Source organism: Stenella coeruleoalba, assembly GCF_951394435.1.
Source record: "Stenella coeruleoalba genome assembly, chromosome: 10".
In the NCBI taxonomy this organism is placed as follows: Eukaryota; Metazoa; Chordata; class Mammalia; order Artiodactyla; family Delphinidae; genus Stenella; species Stenella coeruleoalba.
Window position 1 is genome coordinate 23,304,848 of NC_137156.1, and position 25,553 is coordinate 23,330,400.

The window sequence follows — 25,553 nt, forward strand, 5'->3', positions numbered from 1 at the left end:
GGAATGTTCGAGCATCTCTCCTCCTGCTGCTGTTCCACGTCCCAGTGTCTTCCTGAGACTGTTCACTCTCAAGGGAAGACTCGCGACCCCTTCTGCTCCATACACCAGTGGCATTAAAGCCTTACCCTGGCCTCAAACCATCTGCACTCTACTGCACCCCTTTATTTCAGAGATGACCTCTGACTCTTACTCAGAGGATGGTGGGCCAATCCACAATGCACACACACACCCTGCACACTCATCTATGGGCTGTGCTGCCCTAACGGGGCCATCCCTTTTCTTCTTCAAAGCTTCTTCCTTGGCCTCCCTTTGACCCCCTGGTTATTCCCTTCTAACTAGCAGGGGAATAGAGAGATAGGAGGTTTGAGGACAGTGCTCCTCAGGCTTGCCAGAGCCTAAGAATCACCTGGGCTGTTTGTTTCCTAGGCCTTTCCTCTCTAGAGCCTGACTCAGGAGGTTTGAGTGGGACCCAATAATCTATTTTTAACAAGCACCTCATTGATGATTCTTATGAGATATAATGCCTTGGTTTTAAGTCTCTGAGCTTTACTTTTCTCATGTATAAAATGAGGAAATAGTGCCTATCTTAGAGGACTAAAGGTAATACCTCTCCCCCTAAAAAAAAGAAAAGAAAAGAAAAGAAAACTGTAGATATTTTAAAATACATTGTTAGTTAGACATAACTCCTGTTATCACTGGCTCCTTTTCCAGAAATTTCTCCCTTTAGGCTCACTTCTTCTCTTCCCAAAATAGGCTCCGAGAATAAATTGTCCTTCTCTACTCCTTAGTCCCTCACTGTTTTCCTCTAAATTTTTTAATTGAAGTATAGTTGACTTATAATATTATATTAGTTTCAGGTGTAAAACATAGTGATTCAATATTTTATAGAATATATTCCATTTAAAGTTGTTATAAAATATTGGCTATATTCCCTGTGCTGTACAGTACATCCTTATATCCTCCTTTTTTTTAGCCCTTGCCGCATGGTACCTGGGATCTTAGTTCCCCCACCAGGGATCGAACTTCTGCCCCCTGCATAGGGAGCACGGAGTCTTAACCACCGGACCACCAGGGAAGTCCCTATATTATTTATTTTATACCTAGTCGTTTGTACCTCTTAATCCCGTGCCCCTATCTTGCCCCTCCCTCTACTCCTCTCCCCACTGGTAACCACTAGTTTGTTCTCTGTATCTATGAGTCTCTTTCTGTTTTCTGTTGTTATAGTCATTTGTTTGTTTTATTTTTCAGATTCCACATATAAGTAAAAACATACAGTATTTGTCTTTCTTTGTCTGGTTTATTTATTTATTTATTTATTTATTTATTTAGTGGTTTGCGGGCCTCTCACTGTTGTGGCCTCTCCCGTTGCAGAGCACAGGCTCCGGACACGCAGGCTCAACGGCCATGGCTCACGGGCCCAGCCACTCCACGGCATGTGGGATCTTCCCAGACCAGGGCACGAACCCATGTCCCCTGCATCGGCAGGCAGACTCTCAACCACTGCGCCACCAGGGAAGCCCTGTCTGGTTTATTTCATTAAGCATGGTACCCTCCAGGTCCATCCATGTTGTTGCAAATGGCAAACTTTCATTCTTTTTATGGCTGAATAATATTCCATTGTATATATACATCACATCTTCTTTATCTGTTCATCTGTTGATGGATACCTAGATTACTTCCATATCTTGGTTATTATAAATAATGCTGCTATGAACATTGGGAAACATATATCTTTTCAAATTAGTGTTTTTGTTTTCTTCAGATATATACCCAGGAGTGGAATTGCTGGATCATATAGTTGTTCTATTTTTAGTTTCTTTAGGAACCTCTACACTGTTTTCCACAGTATCTGTACCAATTTACATTCCTACCAACGGTGCACGAGGGTTGCCTTTTCTCCACATCCGCACCAATAAAATTTATTGTTTGTTGTCTTATTGATGATAGCCATTCTGACAGTGTGAGGTGATATCTCATTGTGGTTTTGTTTGCATTTCCCTGATGATTAATGACATTGAGCATGTTCTCATGTGCCTGTTAGACATCTGTATGTCTTCTTTGGAAAAATGACTATTCGTGTCTTCTGTCCATTTTAAAAATCAGGATGTTTGATTTTTTGGATATTGAGTTACATGAGCTGTTTATATCTTTTGGATATCAACCCCTTATGAGACATATCGTTTGCAAATATCTTCTCCCATCCAGGATGTTGTCTTTTTGTTTTGTTGATAATTTTCTTCGCCGTGCAAAAGCTTTTAAGTTTGATTACTTCTCATTTGTTTAGTTCTGCTTTTGTTTCCCTTGCCTAAGGAGACAGATCCAAAAGAATATTGCTAAGACTTATGTCAAAGTGTGTACTGCTTATATTTTCTCCTAGAATATTTATGGTTTCCAGTCTTACATTTAGGTCTTAATCCATTTTAAGTTTATTTTTTTATAAGGTGTGAGAAAATGTTCTAATTTCATTCCTTTACATGTAGCTGTCCAGTTGTCCCAACGTCATTTGCTGGAGAGACTGTCTTTTCCCCACTGTATATTTTTGCCTCCTTTGTCATAGATTAATTAACCGTATGTGCATGGGTTTATTTCAGGACTCTCCGTTCTGTTCCATTGATCTATATGTCTGTTTCTGTGCCAGTACCACACTGTTTTTATTACTGTAGCTTTGTAGTATAGTCTGAAGTTAGGGCCCATGGTACCTCTGGCTTTGTTCTTTTTTCTCAATATTGTTTTGGCTATTTGGGGTCTTTTGCAGTTCCATACAAATTTTAGGATTATTTGTTCCAGTTCTGTGAAAAATATCATGGATATTTTCATAGAGATTGCATTAAATCTGTAGATTGCTTCGGGTCATTTGGACATTTTAACAATATTAATTCTTCCAATCTATGAGCACAGGATATCTTTCCGTTTACTTGTATTGTCTTCAATTTCGTTCATTAATGTCTTAGAGTTTTCAGAGTATAAATCTTTCACCTCCTTGGTTAAGTTTATTCCTAATTATTTTATTCTTTTTTTTTTTTTTTTTTTTTTTTTTTTTTTTTGCGGTACGCGGGCCTCTCATCGCTGCAGCCTCTCCTGCTGCGGAGCACAGGCTCCGGACGCGCAGGCTCAGCAGCCATGGCTCACGGGCCCAGCCGCTCCGCGGCACATGGGATCCTCCCAGACCGGGTCACGAACCCGTGTCCCCTGCATCGTCAGGCGGACTCTCAACCACTGCGCCACCAGGGAAGCCCTATTTTATTCTTTTTGATGCAATTGTAAACGGGATTGTTTTCTTGCTTTCTCTTTCTGAGAGTTCATTCCCACTCACGTCTAATTAACAAAGTACTTTACTTGATTGCTTTTTTCTGATAATAAAGTAATATCAACTATCTCAGAATAACACCACAAAGAAAGCAAAAGGCCCTCCAACACCTTTCCTCCCAACATAACCAGTGTCATCAGCTTGGTGAATGCTCTAAAAGGTTACTTTTCATGAACCTGCGTTTTTAAACAAAAAATTAGATTCTACTCTTATGTAACTTCTTTATTTTCTTTTTTTTCCCCAGCCAGTTTCTTATTTTTCTTTTTTCTTTTTTTGATTTTAACATGTTCTTGCAACTTTACTGAAATCATGAATATCCCAGAGTCATTTATCATTTAAAAAAATCAATTTAATGCTATCAAAAGGTGATATTCACATTAATCCTGTTTGCCTTCACACCACTGTCATGAGCCTTCATTCCAAGCGCCATAAACAAAGAGGGCCAGCACCACATGGGCGGCGACCACTGCAACAATAACAGCATAAAAATAGCTGTCCCTATTGGACGTCCCAAAGGCACCTTCAAAAACATAATATTTATCATGAAATATAACCCAGCAGGTACAGTGATCTTTAAAGCTGTGAAGAACAGGAGCATCTCCAGAGTGAATGCTAATGAACTCTCATTTCTGAAGCCGGGTGGCTGCAGTGTGTTCAGTGACGCTTTATCAAGGCGCTCCGTGCCCACAGCAGGTGCTCAGAAGCGGGCTGGCCTCAGTGGCTGTGCTCAGTCGGCTTGGGCGACAGGTCAGTCCAGGCGAGCTGCACTGGAAGTGCCTGTGAGCTCAGACTGACCAGCCTACTATCCACTTCCTAATTGCAAAAGCCACCAACACTTTTCAGCCCTTATCTGATGTGCTCTCTCAGCCTCCTGTGACCCTGGATGTCACTTCCTCCTGTCACTCTCCTGTTTGGGAGCTGACTCCTCTCCCCTGCCTCCCAGACTGGCTCCAGTACCCCAGCCGTGACTATTGGGTTTTCCGAGTCACTTCTTCAAGCCCTACCCTGTGCTCATTCTCCAGGTGTTGCCTGGAAACACCCACTCACCTCTGGACTTCTCTCATTACCCTCCTAGCTCCCATCATCCGTCCTCCACACAGCTGCTTTTTCAACATAAGTCTGATCATTTTACTGCCCTGCGTGAGATTCCTTCAATGAGACCTTTCCCAATGCCTTCAAAAATAGTCCATTTCTCCACCTGGCTCCTGTGAGAAACGAACCTGACCAGGATTTGGAATCAGAAAAATCTGGATTGGCGTTTCTCACGCAACAACATATCAGCAGTGTAAATTTAGGGAAGCTGTGTAACTTCTAAGTGTCTCTCTCTCTCATCGGTAACACAGGAAAACAAGACTAAGGAATACGGCTGAGAGTCAAGAGTTTAATGTTAGTAAATACCCAGAATGCAAGGGCAGAGGGGAGCGCTTTAAAAATCGATACGCTCTGATTCAGCAGATGCTTTCCTACCCTCAGTCAGATTTTCAGATCTCCCTGTGATTCCCAGAAGCCCACTCTAGCTGCCCAGTTGCCTGGAGTGCCCTTTTTCCCATTCTGGTTTGTCTGCCCAAGACCTGCCTATCTTCCAACATTATTGAATTTCAGCCACTTCCTCTCAAGCCTTTCTGAACCTCTGAATGTAGAATTCACATCCTCCTTTGGGAAGTCCCTGACCCTACACATTCTGCTGTGATAGCATCTTTAATATTTTATTGCGCTAATCTGCTCACTCAATCGTTTGTTTTTTTCTTTTTTCTTAAACCAAACTGATACCCTTTGAGATGAGATTTTATTTATCTTTTCAACCCTCGCACCAAGCACAAAATAGTTCATCAGTAGTGGGGGGGTTGCCAACACCAATTCGATATAAAACTCATTTCCCCCTCTGCTCAGTTCCTGCCATGATGTAGGACTAAGTGTAGGGATTAAGTTTCAGACTGAAGTGTGGTGGGAGAGGATTTGGGGTAATGTTACTTATGGCCTTATCTTCTCTCAGCTTTGGCAACCTTGTCTCCCCAGACCTCTGTTGCTGGGCTGCAGGAAGCGCTCACAAAGGGCTCACAGAAGCCACGGTTTGGGGGAGGGTGTGCTTGGGGTGAAGGGGAGAGGGTGGACACAATTGAGTGGCCCCAGAACTCAGCGCCCCCATGATTGGGGCGGTGGGGGCGGGGCACCTGGCCTCGGTTTCCCCGGGGGCCAAGCCTGTAGCTGCAGGGTTGGGGATCGGGCATGAAGGGGGTATGTGCAGCAGCACAGCAGCAGCACAAGCAGGAACCGGCCAGGGCCCAGCATCTAGCCCCGAGGCAGGGCGAGCCCCACTGCCCGACCCGGCTCCCCGTGGCGAATCCCAGGGAGGCTCCCACTGGGCCATAGCTGCTTGAGAGACTGGACTTTTCCTTTTCCTTGAATCCCTTTGGATTAAATCTAGTCAGAGCCAGGCTTCTGCCCTACCCTGATGGACAGAAGTGCTTTGGTTCATCCTGACTGGATTAATGAATTTAAATTGTTCTTCCGGGGCTTCCCTGGTGGCTCCGTGGTTAAGCATCCGCCTGCTAATGCAGGGGACACGGGTTCCAGCCCTGGTCCGGGAAGATCCCACATGCCACGGAGCAACTAAGCCCGTGCACCACAGCTACTGAGCCCGTGTGACACAACTACTGAAGCCTGCATCCCTGGAGCCTGTGCTCCGCAACCCACCGCAATTAGAAGCCCCCCGCAACTAGAGAAAGCCCGCGCACAGCCACGGAAGACACAACGCAGCCAATAAATAAGTAAATAAAATCTATTTTTGGAAAAAAATTTTAAAAAATAAATTGTTCTTCCTCGGTCACCATGGGATTATGACTATTTTTATGCTCAGACTTCTCTTCACCAGTTAAATATTATGCTTTTAAAAATCTACTTTCGGGACGTCCCTGGTACTGCAGTGGTTAAGAATCTGCCTGCCAATGCAGGGGCCACAGTTTCGATCCCTGGTCTGGGAAGATCCCACCTGCCTCGGAGCAACTAAGCCCGTGCACCGCAACTACTGAGCTTGTGCTCTAGAGCCCGGGAGCAACGACTACTGAGCCCACACACCACAGCTACTGAAGCCCGGGCGCTCTAGGGCCCGTGCTCCACAACAAGAAAAGCCACCACAATGAGAAGCCCGGCACTGCAACGAAGAGTAGCTCGCACTCGCCACAGCTAGAGAAAGTCCACAGGCAGCAACGAAGACCCAATGCAGCCAAAAAATAAACACAAAATTTAAAAAAAAATTTTAAATCTACTTTCATGTCTGATTTCCTAACCTCTGACTAGCCCCAGCTTCCATTCTCAGTTACTGGAGCATTTGAAGATGCATCGGTGTTCTTCTGGTTTTGTTTCAAATTGTGGTAAAATACACACAACATAAAATATACCATTTTAACCATTTATAAGTGTACCATTCAGTGGCATTAAGTACATCCACATTGCTGTGCAACCGTCACAAAGAAACTTTTGTATGTGTTCAATATAAAATTTAAAGTATAAAAGTAATATGTGCTTCTTGTTATAGGTAAACGCTCCAAAAATTTATAAACGAAAAGTTAACAAATGTATTCTGTTTCCACCACCAAGAGGTATAACCACATTAACAGTCTGCCGTGTAACCCGTCCAGATGTTTCATTAATGACCATACAAGCAGATGTCCACATATTTGAGGGTTTTATTTTTTGCTTTTACAGGGATGGGATAATGCTGTTCATAATAGTCTGCAACTCACAGACATCCCTCTGTACATATAGATTAAACGCCTTCTTTTTTTTTTTTTTTTTTTTTTGAGGTACGCGGGCTTCTCTCTGCTGTGGCCTCTCCCGTTGCGGAGCACAGGCTCCGGACGCGCAGGCTCAGTGGCCATGGCTCACGGGCCCAGCCGCTCCGCGGCATGTGGGATCTTCCCGGACCGGGGCACGAACCCGTGTCCCCTGCATCGGCAGGCGGACTCCTAAACACCACGCCACCAGGGAAGCCCTAAACTCCTTCTTTTTAATAACTGCATAATAGTCCATGATATGGACGCGTCACAATTTACCTAGTCTTTCACTGGATGGACATTTGAGTTGTTTCCAGTTCAGCACAACAAATAAAGCTACAATAAACATCCTTACATGTTCTTAAGCTGCTACCTCCATAGGAGATATTCCCCACCTTGGACTGCTGGGTCAGGGGGTGGCAGGTATTTTCCTTTACATTGTCAGATTATGTTCACAAACAATGGAAGCAGTTTCCAGTCCCCACAGTTTCCATTCTCAAGAATGCCCCTGTCCCTGTATCTTCATCAGCTGTAGATGTTATGGCTAATCAGTTGAGTGACCTTTCATGGCTTTGCAGACCATTTGGAATTGTAATTAAAGATTTTAATGAGGCTGAACTGCCAAGTTTATCTCTGCCTCAAAGAGACTTCAGCTTCCCTATTAATTCAGCCGGGATCAGTGCTGCTTGGTTTCTCAGTAGTCAGGTTCTGAGGCTGGCTATGGCCGTGGTACCCATGCGGAACACCATGGAATGTAGTCAAGGGCTGTGAGAGGTTTGGAAGAAGGCTGGACCTAGGAGAAGTGTGGGTGGGCAGTGGTGACCAGTGGTACCCAAACATCTTGGGCCTGTGTCCTTGGGGAGTGGTCTCTTCACCCCACCCGCCTGCCTTGTTCTGGAATGAGCTTGCTCATCTTTCAGGAAGACTGAAAGGAATTCAGTCAGAAAGACATTATTTACCTGTGTGCAGATATGAATTCCAGTAGAGAGTTCTGGAACCTGTCATACCCTATGTGTCAGCTGCATCCAGGTCACCTTCCCTGAAGTACCCCTGTCCTCCCTCCAAGGATGAGGATGACACCTAATTTTAACACAGAAGGAGAATATTACAATCTTCTCTAGTGCCTGCGTTCCCCCCAGACAGTAAACTCTTTGAGAGCAGGAGCTGTCTTACTCATTTTCTTATCCCCAGAGACAAGGACAGCTCTTGGCACTCAATAGGCACTCAGTTGTGAAGCGAATGGGCTGCTGTGGGAAAAGGGAAAAGGTGGAAAGGCAGAGACCCCAGGAGAAGAAGGGTCCATGAAGGGCAAAAGCAATTTCTTCTTCCTTCCTCCCCAACTCTAGCCATTGTGGAGAGAGGGAGAGGAAGGGGTGCTGGGTAAATCAGAGGGGATGATTTCAATTGTTTGAGGAAGGCATGGGGGAGGGGAGGGAGGGATGCTTCTCCACTGTTTTAGTGCAGATCCAGCTGATGCATTATCCCCAGTCTCACCACCCATTCAAATTCTTCCCCCTGCTTTGGGGTCCTGAGAAGAGATAATGGAAACAGGGCAGGCTTGGAGGCTGGAGTCCTGGGTATCCATCCAGCTTTGCTCCCAGGTGATGTTGTAGACTGATTAGTTAAGCTCTGGACTCTCAGGTATAGATGTCTGAAATGGAAGGTTCCTCTTCACAGGAACATTGTGAAGATTAAAGGAGATTCTATCTAAAGTTCCTGGCAAAGAGTACCTATGCTACAAAGAAGCAAGCTATTCCCCCCTCCATCCCAGCCTCTGCCCCCCAAACCCTTAATGCTTCCTGTGGCCACACCAATCTCTCTTTCCTGAAATCATACGAGTCACAAAATGTTGGCTTGCAGATATGTAGGATCTTATCTCATTATCCTGTGGCTGTGGTGTGTTTGTTTTACTCTCTTCTCTTAGACAAAGTGTGGAGGTGCCAGACCGCAGGGGTTTTGAGCTCTTTCTGTCCCTCTTCTCTCTAGCCTAGTTTGGGTGCTTGTCAGGTGTCTCATGTCATCAGTCATGAATCTGTCCTGAAAAGGCTGTTTGTGCAGCCTCCTCCCTCTCTCTGGGGCTTCAGCCCCACGAGATGGTATTTGGTAGATTGAAACAGGGTGTGGGAGGGGTCCGAAGAGCAGGAGCTCTTAATGAGCTCAGGAGAGAATCGTTTGATTAGATTATTCATATCTTTATAGGAATAACAGGGCAGAATATTTGACTTTCAGACTGTTAAAACTTGAAGTGGTCCCTACCTTCAAAGAGTCTACAGTTGAAGGAAGGTAGACAAATGTTTTAAAAGATACACAATAATACCAAGTCACCTTCTGAAGAAGCTAAAGAAGACACAAAAATGGAGAATTCCATTGTATTTGTATTGAATTAACCAGCCCCCTACTGATGGATTTTTTGTGGTTTCCAGTTTTTACCTTTACAGTGCTGTGGTAGATGTCTTCATACATCTTGCCTTCAATTATCTTATTTTTATTATTAATATTAACAATTTTGGGGAATTCCCTGGTGGTCCAGTGGTTAGGACTCCTCGTGTCCACTGCCAGGGGCCGGGTTTGATCCCTGGTGAGGGAAGTAAGATCCCGCATACCATGCAAAGGAAACAAAACAAAAACATTAACATTTTTTTTGTTAGAAACATTTTTAAATTGAGGTATGATGTACATATAGTGAAATGAACAGAACTTTAGTGAATCAATCGATGAAATTTAACAAAGATATGCAGCCATGTCACCCACACCCCTATCAAAATATAGAATGTTCCCTTCACCCTAGAACGTTCCCTTTACTCCCTTTCGTTTAGTCCCCCTTCCCCAACCAAAAGCATCCACTGATCTGGTGACTATCACCACAGAGTAGTTTTGCCTGTTTTAAAACTTGATACAAATGCACTCACAGAGTATGGTCTTCTCTGTGTCTGGCTTTTTGCCTTTGGCATAATATCAATGTGATCCATCCATGTTGTTGTATGTATCAGTAGTTCTTCATTTTAATTGCTGAGCAGTATTCCATTGAAGATTGGGCCACAGTTTTTGGCTATTTGAGGGTATTCTCAGTTTTTGGCTACTACAAGTAAAGCAACTACTAACATTCTTGTACATGGTTTCTATAGACATATATCTTGATTTCTCTTTTTTTTTAAAAAAATATATTTATTTATTTAATTTATTTATTTTTGGCTGCATTAGATCTTCGTTGCTGTGCTCAGGCTTTCTCTAGTTGCGGCGACCGGGGGCTACTCTTTGTTGAGGTGCACAGGCTTCTCATTGCAGTGGCTTCTCTTGTTGCGGAGCACAGGCTCTAGGTGCACAGGTTTCAGTAGCTGTGGCACGTGGGCTCTAGAGCACAGGCTCAGTAGTTGTGGCGCACGGGCTTAGTTGCTCCATGGCATACGGGATCTTCCTGGACCAGGGCTTGAACCCGTGTCCCCTGCATTGGCAGGCAGATTCTTAACCACTGCGCCACCAGGGAAGCCCTATCTTGATTTCTCTTGAGTAAATACCAAGGAATGTACATGCTGGTCATAGATTTCTTGTTGTTTTACTTTATTTGAAGATCCAAAACTAATTTCCAAAGTAATTATTTTATATTCCTATAGGCAATGGATAAGAGTTTGGGTTGTTCCACATCCTTGCCAACATTTATGGTTATTAATCTTTTTACTGTTAGCTTTTCTGATGGGTGTAGTGATTTCTAACTGTGGTTTCAAAGTTTTGACTTTGTATTTTCCCGACTGATGCTGAGAACTTTTTCATATATGTGTTGTCCATTCATGTATCTTCCCTTTGTAAAGTGCCTATTTAAGTCTTTTACTCAGTTTTGTTGTTGTTGTTGTTTGTCTTTTTATTATCAAGTCATAGCAGTTGTTTATATACTCTGGATACAAATCCTTTGTCGGATACATGTATTGCAAACATTCTAACAAAGGAGTTTCTTTTTAAAAGAAAAAAAAATTCTTCTGGAAAGCAAAATCTACTGATTTTTCACACATTATTGAGAATAATGGCCCAGATTGTGAGGTTCTACCCCACAGGAACTTCACATTATTGTCTTTGTATTCAGAAAGTAGGCCAAAGTACTTAATTTCTCTGAGGGACCCAGGAGCTATTGGAGAATTCATTCTTCAGGTTGTGAAAGCTATTTCAGAAGATCCCTCTGAAGATTGTGGAAAGAGCTTCATAAATGTTAATTCGCTTTCCCTAAGCTTTGGATTCAAAGAATGCTCAGAATGCAGCCCTGCCTCCCAGTCCACCTGCCCCCCCACCCCCGCCAAGAGTTTGACACCCAAGACCTATTTGTGCCTGTGGTCCTTCCTTCATCCTTCTTTCTTGGTTCTATTCACTTCATTCTGGCTTCTGCTCACATTCTCAAGGAAGTCTCTTCTGGTCAAGGTCACTAACATAGTACTGTTAATCCTAATGGAGATGTCTATGTCCTCATCTTTCTTTACCTCTCAGCAGCTTTCCCCATACTTGACAACTCTTTCTTTTTATTTATTTTGCTCAGTTCTGGATTTACTTCACAAAGCTTTTACAAAGTAGTTCTAGTTGGAAGAAAAGAATAGAGAATTATAAGAAAGCCTTATGGAGGCACCGTGCAGGTTTGTCGATTTGTAACTTTTTAATATCATTTGCTATATGTGGTATACATAGTAAACAGTAGAAACATATGCAGACAGTCTTCATTTTGCGTGGTTTTGATAGGCATGTGTTTCAATTAACATTTTCCTGGCATGGCTTGGGGTGTGTGTGTGTGTGTGTGTGTGTGTGTCTTGAATTTGGTGCATGCTTTTCTTACTAAGGATTTTTAAAATCCTCTTGTTAGGTATGTTTTAAGGCTGTATAAATTGTTTCTTGCTAAATGTATCATTCTGTAGCATACTTTTTCATTTAACATTGTATATGAGATGAATCCACGTTTATACAAATAGTTCATTTGTTTTCATTCCTGGATAGTAGCCATGGTACGAATATGCTACAATTTCTCTCTCTTTTTCCTCTTCATTGACTTTTAGTTTGTTTTTATCACAGACATGGCTGCCTGCAGTGAACATTTTTGGGTATCTCTCCTTGGTCCCTTGTGTGTCCCGCTAGGATATGTTTGTAGGAGTGGAATTATTGCACTTCTTTACTACGAGATGCCAAATTGTTCTCCGAAGTGATTGTATTAATATATATATATATGCTCTGCCCACCCACCCCCCATGCGCCCTGCGACACTCAGTTCTAGTTTTCTTCTTACCACCCCGGCTGCTCCTTCTCAATCTCCTTTGCCGCCTCCTTTTGCTGTAAATTTTGACATGTTTAAGAGCTTTAACTGGACTGCTTATTCTGTTCTTACCGCTTTCCCAATCGCTCTAGTTTCACCCAGTCACAGGATTTTAAATATCATCTATACACAGATGGCTCCCAAATATGTATCTCTACATATTTTCATAGTTTAAAAAATAATCGTGCCAAAATTGGTACTCAAATATATTGCAGATTGGATTGTAAATTGGTAATGTTTTTATGAAGGACAATATGGCAATCTCTGTGCAAATTTTTATTTTTTAATTAATTATTTTTTGATTAATTTATTTATTTGGCTGCGTTGGGTCTTCGATGCTGTGCAGGGGACATAGATACACTATTATGTATAAAATAACTAATAAGAACATGCTGTATAAAAAAATAAATAAAATAAAATTCAAACATTCAAAAAAAAGAAAAGCATTGCATATCTATACAATAAAGTACCATAAGAATTAAAAAAAAAAAAGGGACTTCCCTGGGGGTCCAGTGGTTAAGACTCTGAGCTCCCACTGTAGGGGGCAGGAATTTGATCCCTGGTCAGGGAACTAAGATCCCACATCCTCATGGTGAGGTTAAAAAAAAAAAAAAAAAAAAAAAGGACATAGGAAGATTTTTTTTTTTTTAATGAATTAATACTTGGTTGCGGTGGCTTCTCTTGTTGTGGAACACAGGCTCTAGGCACGCGGGCTTCAGTAGTTGTGGCGTGAGGGCTCAGTAGTTGTGGCTCGCAGCCTCTAGAGAGCAGGCTCAGTAGTTGTGGCCCACGGCCTTAGTTGCTCCGCGGCATGTGGGATCTTCCCGGACCAGGGATCAAACTCATCTCCCCTGCAGCTGCAGGCAGATTTGTAACCACTGCACCACCAGGGAAGTCCCTGCATTTACTTTCTTTACATATCTTTCAATCATCAAAAGGTAAAATAAAGGCATGATTAGTTAACAAATGCAAGTTGTTTGGTCAAGAAACCGACTTTTTTATTATTGTTTTTTTGGCCGCGTCGCATGGCTTGCAGGATCTTAGTTCCCTGACCAGGGATCGAAACTGGGCCCACAGCAGTGAAAGCGCCAAGTCTTAACCACTGGACCACCAGGGAATTCCCATTTTAAAATTTTATTTTATTATTATTATTATTACTGACCAAATCTTGATTTAAGCAGGAAAGCCCAATCTACAAGGCATTTTTTTGGTGGTTGGACACAACACTTGTAGTTTCAGCAATCTCAGGACGCCCTCTAGTGTCCATGTGGGCTCAAGGTCTCAATAATTAGAAGATCAATCACTTTGGAGTTTCACCTAGGACATCTGATTGAAGCCATTTACCAACACTTCAGGGCTCTCATTATTGGCCCATTCTGTTATCCTTCAAGTTTGCCCATGCCTGTCAGACTATGTCACCCTATCTTTGGATCAGAAAGTGTGATCAGAGCCCCTCTGTCACATCATAGGCCCAAACAGCCAAGGTATGGTGGAGGAAGGCCTGGAGGTCAACGTGCTGAGGGGTGAGGAAGGCCCTGAGGGTGTAGGAGCCAGTCTGGGGGGCTGCAGCAGCCCCAGGTGCTGACCATAGAGCACTGCCTCTGGATCACCCTCTCTGACCTCCACGTCTGGTCCCTACCTGTCTGTCTGCCATTCCTGTGACCCCAAGGCAATCAAACACTGGATCACCGCGGTGAGAGTGGGGTTCCAGGGTCAGTCAGGTGAGGTCTGGTTTATCCGATATGGTCTCTCATAGACATAGGGAATTGAAACAGGAAACTACAAGCCAAGAATGGCTGGGAGATTTTCCAAACCCTTTAGTTGGAACACAGAGCTCACTGAGGTTTGCTTTTGGAATCTTCTCATCTGTCTTCTCCTCTCACCAGGCATTTCCTTCCCCTCTCCAAAGCCCATCTAGTAGAACATTACCTTTCAGGACTGCTTTCCGGATCAGCCAAGCCCAAATCTCCAGATAACTTGTGTCTTGGATCCACACGCTCAATGGCAACCCTGAGGGTAAGTTCAGTGAAATTTAGATTATCCAGTTGGGATCAGTCACTTGGGGTTGTGGGGGGGAGAGCACTTGTTGGTCGTAACATTAGGGAAGTTATCTTTACATCTGTAAATAGAAGCCTGCTTGATGTGGGAAGAGGGGAGGGAAAACATCGTTTTAGCATGTGTAGGAGTCTTCAGGAGAAAAACTACAGACAGCTCCAGAAATGCTAGGACCCACACTCAGTGACAGAGTGACCCACTCATCTGTCACCCAGGTGGTGCCCAGGTGGGCTTCCCAGGAGGTCCAGTGTCATTTAAGTTTCAAGGCCAACATTTTTTGGAGAATCCAGGCCACACATTCAGTACATCAGGGACTCAGATTCTCAAGCTGTGAAGATGAAAGAATCCATGCTACTTTCTCAGGTGTGGTGAGATTAAAATTACATAACAATCAGTAACCTATAATTGATGGTATTCTTAGTGTTGCCTTTATTGCTCAGCCAACTCCCAAACCCAAGAATGGATCAAGGATTGTGGAGGAAGAGTTCATTTCTTCCCTCTGGAGGACCATCAGTAGGGATTTCTGCCCTGTGGAGTCCAAAGCAGAGATGTTGCTTCAAGCTGAGTTGGGAAAGGAGACTTGGACTTTTTCATTAAAATTTCATTTTGCACGTTTTAATACTTCATAATAAGTACTTTATCCTATTAAAAAAGTAAAGCTTGCTCAGTCACAGACAACATATAAAAATGTATAGGGCTTCCCTGGTGGCGCAGTGGTTGAGGGTCCGCCTGCCGATGCAGGGGACGCGGTTCATACCCCAGTCCGGGAAGATCCCACATGCCACGGAGCGGCTGGGCCCGTGAGCCATGGCCGCTGAGCCTGGGCGTCCGGAGCCTGTGCTCCGCAACAGGAGAGACTGCAGCGATGAGGGGCCTGCGTACCGCAAAAAAAAAAAAAAAATGTATAGAAGCAGAAAGATGGGAAACCATCTGGTGTCTCCACTGGGAGGATCATGGTGAGCCCTTTGACAGGCCGTTAGTTCCCACCAGCTGTTTCCCATGTATTCATGTGTCTGTCCATACAGGACTGCATAGCTGTAGTTAGCTGTAGTCATACATTATGAATTATTTTGAATCTTGTTTTTGAAAACATTATTATTATCAGTAAGCAACTTTATATATGATATTACAAACTCTCCTTAAACACTGCTTTTACCAGCTGTATACTATCTCCAAAAAAAAAAAAGATATACCTGCTCTTCTGTATCATTTTTTACCATTACAAATAAAATCTGATTAATATTCTTTTTATTTTAGGCCACGCTGTGAGGCTTGTAAGGTCTTAGTTCCCTGACTAGGGATCGTACTCAGGCCACAGCAGTGAAAGCACCTAGTCTTTATTTATTTATTTATTTATTTATGGCTGCGTTGGGTCTTTGTTGCTGAGCGCGGGCTTTCTCTAGTTGTGGCAAGCAGGGGCTACTCTTTGTTGCAGTGCGCAGGCTTCTTGTTGTGGTGGCTTCTCTTGTTGCGGAGCACGGGCTCTGGTGCAAGGGCTTCAATAGTTGTGGCTCGTGGGCTCTAGAGCTCAGGCTCAGTAGTTGTGGTGCACAGGCTTAGCTGCTCCATGGCATGTGGGATCTTCCCGGACCAGGGATAGAACCCATGTCCCCTGCATTGGCAGGCAGATTCTTAACCACTGCGCCACCAAAGAAGTCCCTGATTCATATTCTTATGCTTAGGGAGTTCCCTAGTGGTCTGGTGGTTAGGATTTGGAGCTCTCACTGCAGAGGCCCAGGTTCAATCCCTGGTCAGGGAACCGTGATCCTGCAAGCCACCTGGCATGGCCAAAAATTTAAAAAAGTAAAATTCTTACACCTAAATATCCTTCTATATTTTATTTTAAAATCATAGATTTGTTGAATAGAAATTACTGGGTCAAATGGTATGAAGTTTTTTGGTTTTTTTTTTTTTTTTGCGGTACACGGGCCTCTCACTATTGTGGCCTCCTGCTGCGGAGCACAGGCTCAGCGGCCATGGCCCACGGGCCCAGCCGCTCCGCGGGATGTGGGATCTTCCCGGACCGGGGCACGAACCCGTGTCCCCTGCATCGGCAGGCGGACTCTCAACCACTGCGCCACCAGCGAAGCCCAGTATGAACATTTTTAAGGCTTGTCATACATGTTTTCAAATTGCTTTTCAAAACCACTATGCCAGCTTATATTCAACCCATATTTACTGAGTCCCTACTATGTACTGGGACTGTTCTATGTGCTAGAGATACAAGTGGTGACAAGTAGACAAGGTTCCTGTTTTAAAGAACATATATTTCAGTGATACAGATGACAAAAGCAATTATTCTGCTATCAGTGATAATTGCTCTGGAGAAAAATATGGCTGGGCTAGAAGATTGGTGGTGGCAATGGCAAGGCAAATATCTCAGAGAGTTTGTTGGACATGATGTTTCTGAGGACTTGACCTTGGGACACTGGACCTGAATGGAGGAGGGAGCACCCATGTGAGTCTCTGGGGAGGAGGTGCACTTGGGGAGTCACAGCAGGGACAGGAGCCCTGGGACAGGACTGGGCAGTGTCAGAGGCCCATATGAGTAGATGAGTGAGCCGGGCTGCCAGTGGTGGGCTGAGGCCAGGGTGGCCAGAGGGTCCCTGTCATAAGGGGCTTGTAGGCAGTGGTGAGGGACTGGGATTTCATTCTGCCTACGAAAGGAAGACGCTGCAGTGTTCTGTGGGATGTGGTGGTGAGGATGTGGTCTAACTCAGTTTAAAAATTCATGTCATCTGTTACGTGGGTAACAGACAGCAGGGCATGAGAGCCAGCAGGGAGCCCACCTGGAAGGCTAGCCTGTTTACTATTGTGGGGAGGACAGTTCTAGGATGGAAGCAGTAGAGCTGTGAGAAGTGACTGGATTTAATGTTGATACATTTTAAAGATGGCGTGAGCAGTAAGTCAATGAAGAACCACACATTTATTTACTTATCTTAATTCCACACTTGATTCCACGTGGCTTACTGCAACAAACTCAGTGTAATATACATGAATTATTTAAAAAGCAATATAAAAATATAAATTTTAAATGTTGAGACTGGGTTCAAGTTAGAACATTACTAGGCAAGCTGGAATATCTGAAACATTTGTTGAAATGGAGAGTTTACTGTTTACCTAGTCATGGATTTCACTGGCTCAAAATCTCTTATGATTATTGCCTAAAAGAGGCACGGGGTGGGGCCATAGCTCAGGGTCAGTCCCTTGTTTCCTGCTTCCGGTTCTATACTTAGAGTAAAGCAGATTAATTCCAAGATGTTCAAAGATTAAATCAACATCTACAAAGTCATTGAGTAAATGTAAGAACCTCAGGAATTCAAGGAGATTTTACAGTTTTTCTCAGAAATGACCTCACTGTGTGCTGCTGAAGAGATAGTGTCCTTTCTAGGGGCCCCAAGATGTAGGGGCTATTGAGCTATAGCCCTAAATAGAGTTGTTCTTTCTACCTAACGGGTCCCACAAAGCCTTAGAGCCAACTTCAGTGGTGTCATCTGAACTAGGATTTTGGTTTTCTGATGTTGGTTCTATTTGAGCATTTGTGTGGGCTTAAAAGTGTGACAAAGGTTTCCTTGCAATGATATTTCTTTGAGGGAATTTGACATCCACCCTCAGTGGCTCTGACTTCCCTGACCAGTCCCTGGAGGGAATGGACTGTCCTGCACCGCTTTTCAGTATCCCTTTGTGTAGGAGTGACCTGTAGACTTGGAGTCACAGGGTCACCGCATCTCACCCTCCTCCCGAATGCAGAGTGCTTTAAGCCTTTTTTTTGGGGGGGGGGGTGTTTGCAGTCTGCTGATCTGATGAGTGCCATTGTCCCATATCCAGAAATAAAGGCACATGTGACCATAACACCAAAGTCTTGAATGTAGTGCCAAGGTGGGAAGGTTTCCTAAATTTTGACTCTCCATTTACACCAGTGGTTCCCAACTTGGGTACCCGAGATTTACACAGAGAGAGAGCTGGAGGGGATGGTATGGGATGTCTAGAGGCGGAGCCACAGGTGCCCTTCAGGGTTTCTCTCAGTGGTCTTTGCCTCTCTTTTTTCCTGCGGTTCAGAGGAGTTTGTACTCCAGGAGAAGTCTTTTGAAAAGGGTGAGAGATATTCAGGGATGGTTCTGGGGAGGGAAAAGGATGAGGAGAGTAGAGACAAAGCTGAGTGCAGCTGGACGAGAGGCGGAGTCTGGCAGGAGAGGGGGCTGGCCTGAGGGCAGCAGGTCTGGAGCCCAGCAGTTCACTGTGTGGAGTCCTAAAGCAAGTGAGGAATGGGGAGAGTGCAGACCTTCTATTGGCCAGAAAGATCAGAATTTGACTTTGTTTTGTTCTTGTGTTTCGTCAGGATGAATTGGTAAACCCATCAGAGTGGGAGATTAGGTGCCTACTTTTCTTTTATTGAATTTTTTTTCATTTATTTTTTATACTGCAGGTTCTTATTAGTTATCTATTTTATACATATTAGTGTATATATGTCAATCCCAATCTCCCAATTCATCCCACCACCACCCACCCCACTTTCCCCCCTTGGTGTCCATACGTTTGTTCTCTACATCTGTGTCTCTATTTCTGCCCTGCAAACCACTTTGTCAGTACCATTTTAGGAGCCTGCTTTTCAAAGGAAAAAAGTTACAGTCTCCTCCCAGTTTAAGCTCATCAGAAGTTGCTAGGAGCAACCCAAGTGTCTGCACCAGCTGTGCCTCCCAGGACTGCGTTGTCCCCTCCAACACCAACAGGAAGGGGAGCAGGGACGGGTGTGGAGGCTTTGGGTCCTCCCTACCACGCTTTCTTCCTCTCCAGTTATTGTCTGAGTTTCCTTGCCTCCCCGCCACCATCCTAACCCTCCCTCCCTCCCTTCCTTCCTTCCTTCCTTTCCTTCCTCTCTCCCTCCCTCCCTCCTTCCCTTCCTTCCTTCCTTCCTTCCATTTTTGGCCGCACCGCGCTTCTTGCAGGATCTTACTTCCCCCACCGGGATTGAACCCAGGCCCTCGGCAGTGAGAGGTTGTAGTCCTAACCACTGGACCGCCAGGGAATTCTCAGTTTCTCTGCGTCCTCTCCTTGAACCACTGCAAACCCGAGAGCCAGAGCGAGCATCGCCCACATGGGTTGGATGCTCTGACGGAGACACTGCCATTGCCCAGCATTTTTGAAACTTTACATCAGAAAGTCAGTGTCAAAAAAAAAAAAAAAAAAGGAAGTCAGTGTCTTGTTCCTCAGACTCGCTCTGAAAGCCTTTATCTTTTCTCAAGGACAAATCGAGGCTCGAGGAATAAGGTTTGCCCCGACCTTTTCTCGGCTGGAGGACGCTATGGCACCGCGGGTTTGGAACGTGGGTTGAGGATAAATGTGACGGGATCCCTTGTGTCCCCACTGATTTGCGCTTCTTTTTATTAGAGTCCGAGCCTCTCATAAATGTTTGTTTATATTCCGTGTACTCCACTAAAAACATCCCTTTGCAAAGCACTTTGAAAGATTCAGGGCTATGAAAGTGTGAAGGATTATCCCAAAATACAGTTTCTGGTGTTGGATTTTAGTTAACATTTTGGTGTTTAAAAATCTGCAACTTATTGACTTTGGGGCTTAGTGTCATGATATTTTTAAGTGGAAATATTCACTCCCTGACCCCCTACACAATATAAATCCAAATTTACACTAAAAGAAGATTCCAACATTTCAGATAAATTTTAAGCCACGAATTATCTCACTCCCTGGAGATACCACTGTCAGAACTTCGGTGAGCAATCTTCCAGGGTTTCATCTATTTAAAATATATATTTTGGGGACTTCCCTGGTGGTCCAGTGGGTAAGACTCCGAACTCCCAATGCAGGAGGCCCGAGTTCCATCCCTGGTCAGGGAACCAGATTCAACATGTCACAACTAAGAGTTTGCATGCTGCAACTAAGATCTGGTGCAACCAAGTAAATAAAAATAAATTTTAAAATAAATAAGATATATATTTTGTAAGTGGTGTTAGTGGCATTATAATTCAGTACGTTCTCTAGCTTTTAGAGAAGCTTAAAAGTGTGTTGGGCACATCTTTTCATAGCAATACAGTAAAATCTATCTTACTCCTTATATTGGCTGCATGGAATTATGTCGCAAGGCTTTTCTTTGGGGACAGTGGAAATGTTCTACATCTTTACTGTGGTAATGGTGACATGGGCGCGTAAATTGCCAAAGCTCAAACCAGCTGTGCATTTCAAATAGATGCATTAAATTGTATATAAAGTATGTCCCTTCAAAGTTGATTTTCAAAATATTATCCTCTTTGGAACCTGCACTTTGGTTAGGTAAGCAAAACAAACAAAACACCTTGTTCTTGTTGCTAAGAGCTACACGCTGCACATCTGGAGGTGAGGAGTCCTGCTGTGCGCAACTTACTCTCCAGTGGTTCGGCAATAACAGTAATAGCCGTCTATTTATGCATTCAGAGAGAGATCAAACAGCTATAGCAAACCTTGAATAAATGACAGAACTAGATAAAGAATAAAAATAAACGTTAGAAATCATAAAAGTACATCGTTAAAAGTTTATTTCCCCGTAGCTTTTTTCTCCCTTTTTCTTCTCTTTTCCTTTCTTCAACCCTTTCCCCCTTCCCTTCCTCCCTGCTTTTTCCACTCTCTCCTTTAGGGCTTATCCCCTGCATATTCAAACACACGAACACACCTGACTCACCTCCACGGGTCTGGTACCGACGCCCAAGTCGATGCTCACCCGGGCGTTTTGTAAACGATGAAGCGTTGCCCAGCTCCACTGTTATCGTATCATTTCAGGCAGTCACCCCAGTCTTTGAAGGAAGTCACACTGGGTCTAAAGTAGTTTCCTCCCTGAACGCGGCAGAACCTCGGTGGTTTTTTGTTTTTGTTTTCTGGATCTCTGCTTTTCATTCGGGCAGGAAGGACCGGATTTAAAGGCCAGTTCCGCAGCGGGCGCTTTCCTTCCTGGGGGCGACGCGAGGCTGTAGAAGTGTACTTAGATCCTAGAATCTAACGGTGGGCCCCGCAGCGGGGTGGGCTGGAAGAAGCAGCTCCGAACTCAGGATCAATCCAGGGGCGGTTTAAAATAAATCGAATTCCACATCTCTCGTCAGACCTACCGACTCGGAATTTCCGCGGACCCAAGCAGGTCTGCATTTTCGCAGCCTGCAGATGTAATTGCCGAGCAGTGTGAGGACCAGAAGCCTGAATGCAGCTCACTCCTGTCCCAACCTGCCCATAAGAGCCTTTATTCTGCTTTTATATCCACGAACAACTTCTATTTCCTTTAAACCAGAGTTAGGGGTTGGTTGATCTTCTGAGGGTGCAGCGGGGCCGCGCCTCGGGTTAGGCCAGCATCCGCGCAGGCTGCTTTCGGTTTCCTTTCGGGACCCAGCAGCAGTGCGAGAGGTCTGCGCAGAGAAAGATGCCAGTGTGCCGGTGAGTCCAGGGGTACAAAAGGGAGAGTGGAGGGAGAACAGGTAGTTTATAGGGCAGAGCAGGGGAGGCTGGAGGCAGCGTGGCGTGCAGGGAAAATACTTTGTACAAGAGACTAGCTGCGACGCTTGATGGGGGAGGGACAGCCACGCCCAAATCCGGGAGAGCACCCCAAATCTGGAGTCGTACCTCTCACGAAGAGTAGTTGGCTTTATCTCTCATTGCAGTCATCTCTAAATGCTGTGAGACAAACCTAACATATTAGTATTAGTATTAAAAGTCTTTTTGGGGGGAGAGGGGTTGCGACTCGAATGAGACCGTTTGCTGGAGCTGCCACACCTATCAAGTCTTCGAAGGACGATGGTCTTGGAGGAAAGGGCTTGTCAGGAGAGCTGGGTTCCATCTGCCTCTATACTTTCACTACCCTTGTGACCTTTCGCAATGAAAAGAAGCTCTCTGAGATGGGACAGGACCCAATCCCTGACCTGCTAAATAAATTATGATGGTCAAAGTAATTAATTAATAAAAATGATGTGAAATCTAAGAAATTGTTAAAACTTCCCGAGGCATGACATTTCCATCCACAGGAAAAGTATTGGAAAAGGATCTTAGTGGAATGGTTACTAATGAGAGGCAGAGTACAACTTTAAAAAAAGCATTTGCAGGGAGACAAAGATGAAATGAACACAGTTCCTGATCCTAAAGTGGCTCATTTTCTAATGTGGGGAGTATAAAATGGTCAGATGGGGCTCAAGGCAGGGCACACTTGGTTCCATCCGGGAGGTTTCAAGCAGGGCTAGACCAGTGACTCTAAAGCTTGCCTGCACATTTGGAATCGCTGAGGGGGCTTCAAAAGATATGAAGCCCTAGGTTCAACCCAAGGGATACTGATTCAGTTGGTTTTGGCCATGGCCTAGACATATGGATAGTAAAAACTCCCCAGGTGGTTCTATAAGCAATCAGGTTTAAGGACCATGGCGTAGGTATTCCAAAGACCAAGAGATGTGTGTTGGGGATAAGGCACAGCTTTCAGAAGGAGGCTTTCAGGATGGCATTAAATTGCAGGACACCACGCCAGCAGAGCATATATGTACCCAGAGGACAGGGAGGGTCTCCGTGTGCAGAGTCACGGCGGGGAGGCTCTAGGGGTCTGGGGGAGAGGAAGGGCCCTGGCCCAGGAGCAGTACCTGTTCTCTCCCTGAAGCCTGTCCAGGATTCCAAATAGCCCCGCAGTCTTCCACAAAGCTCTCCCTGCATGTGGGCCTGGTAATACTTGCTTTGAAAGCCATCTGTGTCCCAGGACTTCTCCATTTCCATGGCCAAGTTCCGAGCCAAGGACTGGGGCGCTGTACATCCGTGGGTCTCTGGGTGACAGGAGAGGAGGAGCTCCCCATCATAGTAGCGAAACCTGAAGCCCCAGGCGTGGTTGTCTTCTCGGATTTCACAGCCCAGATCTCCTGGAGGGAATTCACACCTGCAACCCACCCCACCAGCAGTGACTCCTCCAGTCCCCGTGTCCCTCTGTCCTCACACCCAAGTGAGAAACTCCAGCCAGAGGGCCCCCTCCCTGCTCCCCTCATGTCTTCCCAGGGCTGCTGAGTCATGGCCACCCCCCTGCTGAACTCACAGACCCCTATCCTCTGGCCCCTGCCCCCAAATCCAGTGAAAGGCCTCCCAGCACTCTTGGACCCTCCCCACTCTCACCTCCTTTCTCCTCCTGCAGGGCCAGGATTTCTGCTAGAAGCTCTCTGAGGTCCTTCCACGTCTCTGTCAAGTCCTTGGACTCTGTGTCCCACGTCTCAGCTCCCAGCTCTTCTGCCCACAGCCCCCGGGGTTCTACCTGCCTGTCTCACGGTCATAGTGCAGGAAGGCCTGGCCATCCAAGTGTCCCCCAGCGAAAAAGCTGGACTGCACAGATCCATCCCGGGACAGCGCCGTGAGGTTGTAATGAAGACTGTGTGATCCTGGGGAAGGGGGAACCGCAGATGAAAGAGCTTTCCGGAAACAAGTGCACATCAAATATTTACCAGACAAGTTCTGCTGTCCTGACCTGCTCCAGGACTGAGGATGCAGAACATGCACATGTACAAGGGACCACAATGAGAATTTTTCCAACACAGGGGAAAGAAGAAAAAGAGAAGGGAAGGAGAGGGGAATTGAGGAGTGGAGGGAGGGGTGGAGATGGGCAAACAAGCAGGACAAGTGCCAGGACAGGGAGGCACCGGCTCCCTAAGGGTCCAGGCAGGAGGCCAAGGGGAGAGGCTGGCCTGCAGGGGGCAAGGGAGAGGCAGGAAGACCAGGGTGAGGGGAGGTGGAGTCAGAGGGGAGGGAGGGGCAGTGTCAGGCCCAGGATCAGAGGCATCCCTGGTCAGAGGCGGGTCAGGTGAGATGGAGAGCGAGGGCTGCTGCCCGTGGGGCAGGCTCATCATGGACAAGGTGGGCTCAAGGGAGGGTGAGGCACGAGGCAGAGGGGCCTGAGGGGCTGGGCTGTGGCCCTAAGAGAGTGGAAGGTGGGCCAGTACCCCTGGTGGAGGTGAAGCAGTGGGTCTGGGCCCAGAGTGCAAGAGGCATGGTGAGGCCCCAGGTGGGGAGGTGGCTGGACCTGCCAGTGTCCCCTGGGAGAGGTGGGTGTTGGGGGCCTGAGTCAGTGCCATGTGCCCAAGGGTCATGGAGAATTAGGAGGGTTGGCAAGAGAAAATAGAACTGAAAAGCCAAGGTGCACGTTGGGAGGGACCTGCATGGTGGGAGTGGTTGGGGGCAGGTCACACCTCCACAGAGGGCATGGGTCAGGCAGCCAGCACAGGAGGGGCAGGGCTGGGGGAAGACCCCCTGTAGGGAAAGGCCAACTGACCAAGTGGCTTGGATTTTGGATACATGGTTGAGGTAGTGAGAGCCCACTGGGGTCAGTGAACCTAAGAGAGGGTGATGAAGGCCAAGGAGGTGGGCAGTTGGACCAAGGGTAGTATTCCTATTGGGGAGGGAGGAAGGGCAAGGGGCTGCAGAGGAGACAGTGGTGAGGGTGGATTGGGGGGCAGGGGATGAGCATGCCTCAGGGGTCACTCTGGGGGACCTTGGGTTAGGGTGAAGACAGGAGAGGAGGGGTGCTCTGGTTGAGGGTGAGGATGGGGTAGTGATTCCTGGGAGGAGGCTGGTGATTGATGAGAACGTGGCGATGGCCCCAGGCACTCAGGCAAGGAGTGGAAGCTGGGCAAGGTGCCATGGGGGTAGGTGCAGAGGGACCAGGGCAAGTGGAGTCCAGCACCTGAGGCCTAGAGAGTGGAGGTCTCAAGAGGGTGAGGTTTAGGATGCAGGAGTGGGGAAGGGGCAGTGCTGGGGGAAAGGCCCACACTGAACGAGGGCCAAGAGCAGGTGCCTGCACTGGGGCGGAGGTAGGAGGATGGGTGCCAAGACCAGGGGACAGGTCCTCCCACAGGGGCTGTGCACTGTGCTCAAGGCCCAGTTATCATTAGCAGCAGAGCTCCCCCTGGTGATGAAAATAGGGTAGTGATGAGGGAGGGAAGTCCCCCTGGGCAAAAGTCATCCCCAGAAATGTAAGGTTAGTGAAAGCTGGGGGGTGGTAGGAGCCATGCGGGTGTCTGGTCCTTGCAGGTCAAGACCCATGAGGGGAAGAGAGGGACCTGTGGTGGGAAAGGGGATGAGGGTGTGGACGCCCTAGGAAGGGATCAGAGAACTGTAGAGAGGAGGGGACAGCAGGAAGGGGCACGACAAA

General features: G+C 45.9%; 2 pseudogenes across 2 annotated transcripts in view; both read right to left on the minus strand.

Moving 5' to 3' along the window:
* LOC307192391 (MHC class I polypeptide-related sequence B-like) overlaps positions 1-24,606 on the minus strand; it is a 203,631-nt pseudogene extending 179,025 nt beyond the window's left edge. The window contains exons 1-3 of the transcript in view: positions 24,592-24,606; positions 23,528-24,052; positions 23,011-23,297 (exon numbers count right to left, since the gene is read on the minus strand). The product of the transcript in view is annotated as an MHC class I polypeptide-related sequence B-like (transcript). The remainder of the gene's footprint in view (positions 1-23,010; positions 23,298-23,527; positions 24,053-24,591) is intronic.
* On the minus strand, positions 3,685-5,596 carry LOC307192347 (vacuolar ATPase assembly integral membrane protein VMA21-like; annotated as a pseudogene). Its single transcript has 2 exons — positions 5,479-5,596; positions 3,685-4,003 (listed from the first exon to the last, which is right to left on the minus strand). The product of its transcript is annotated as a vacuolar ATPase assembly integral membrane protein VMA21-like (transcript).
* Positions 24,607-25,553: the final 947 nt, after the last annotated feature.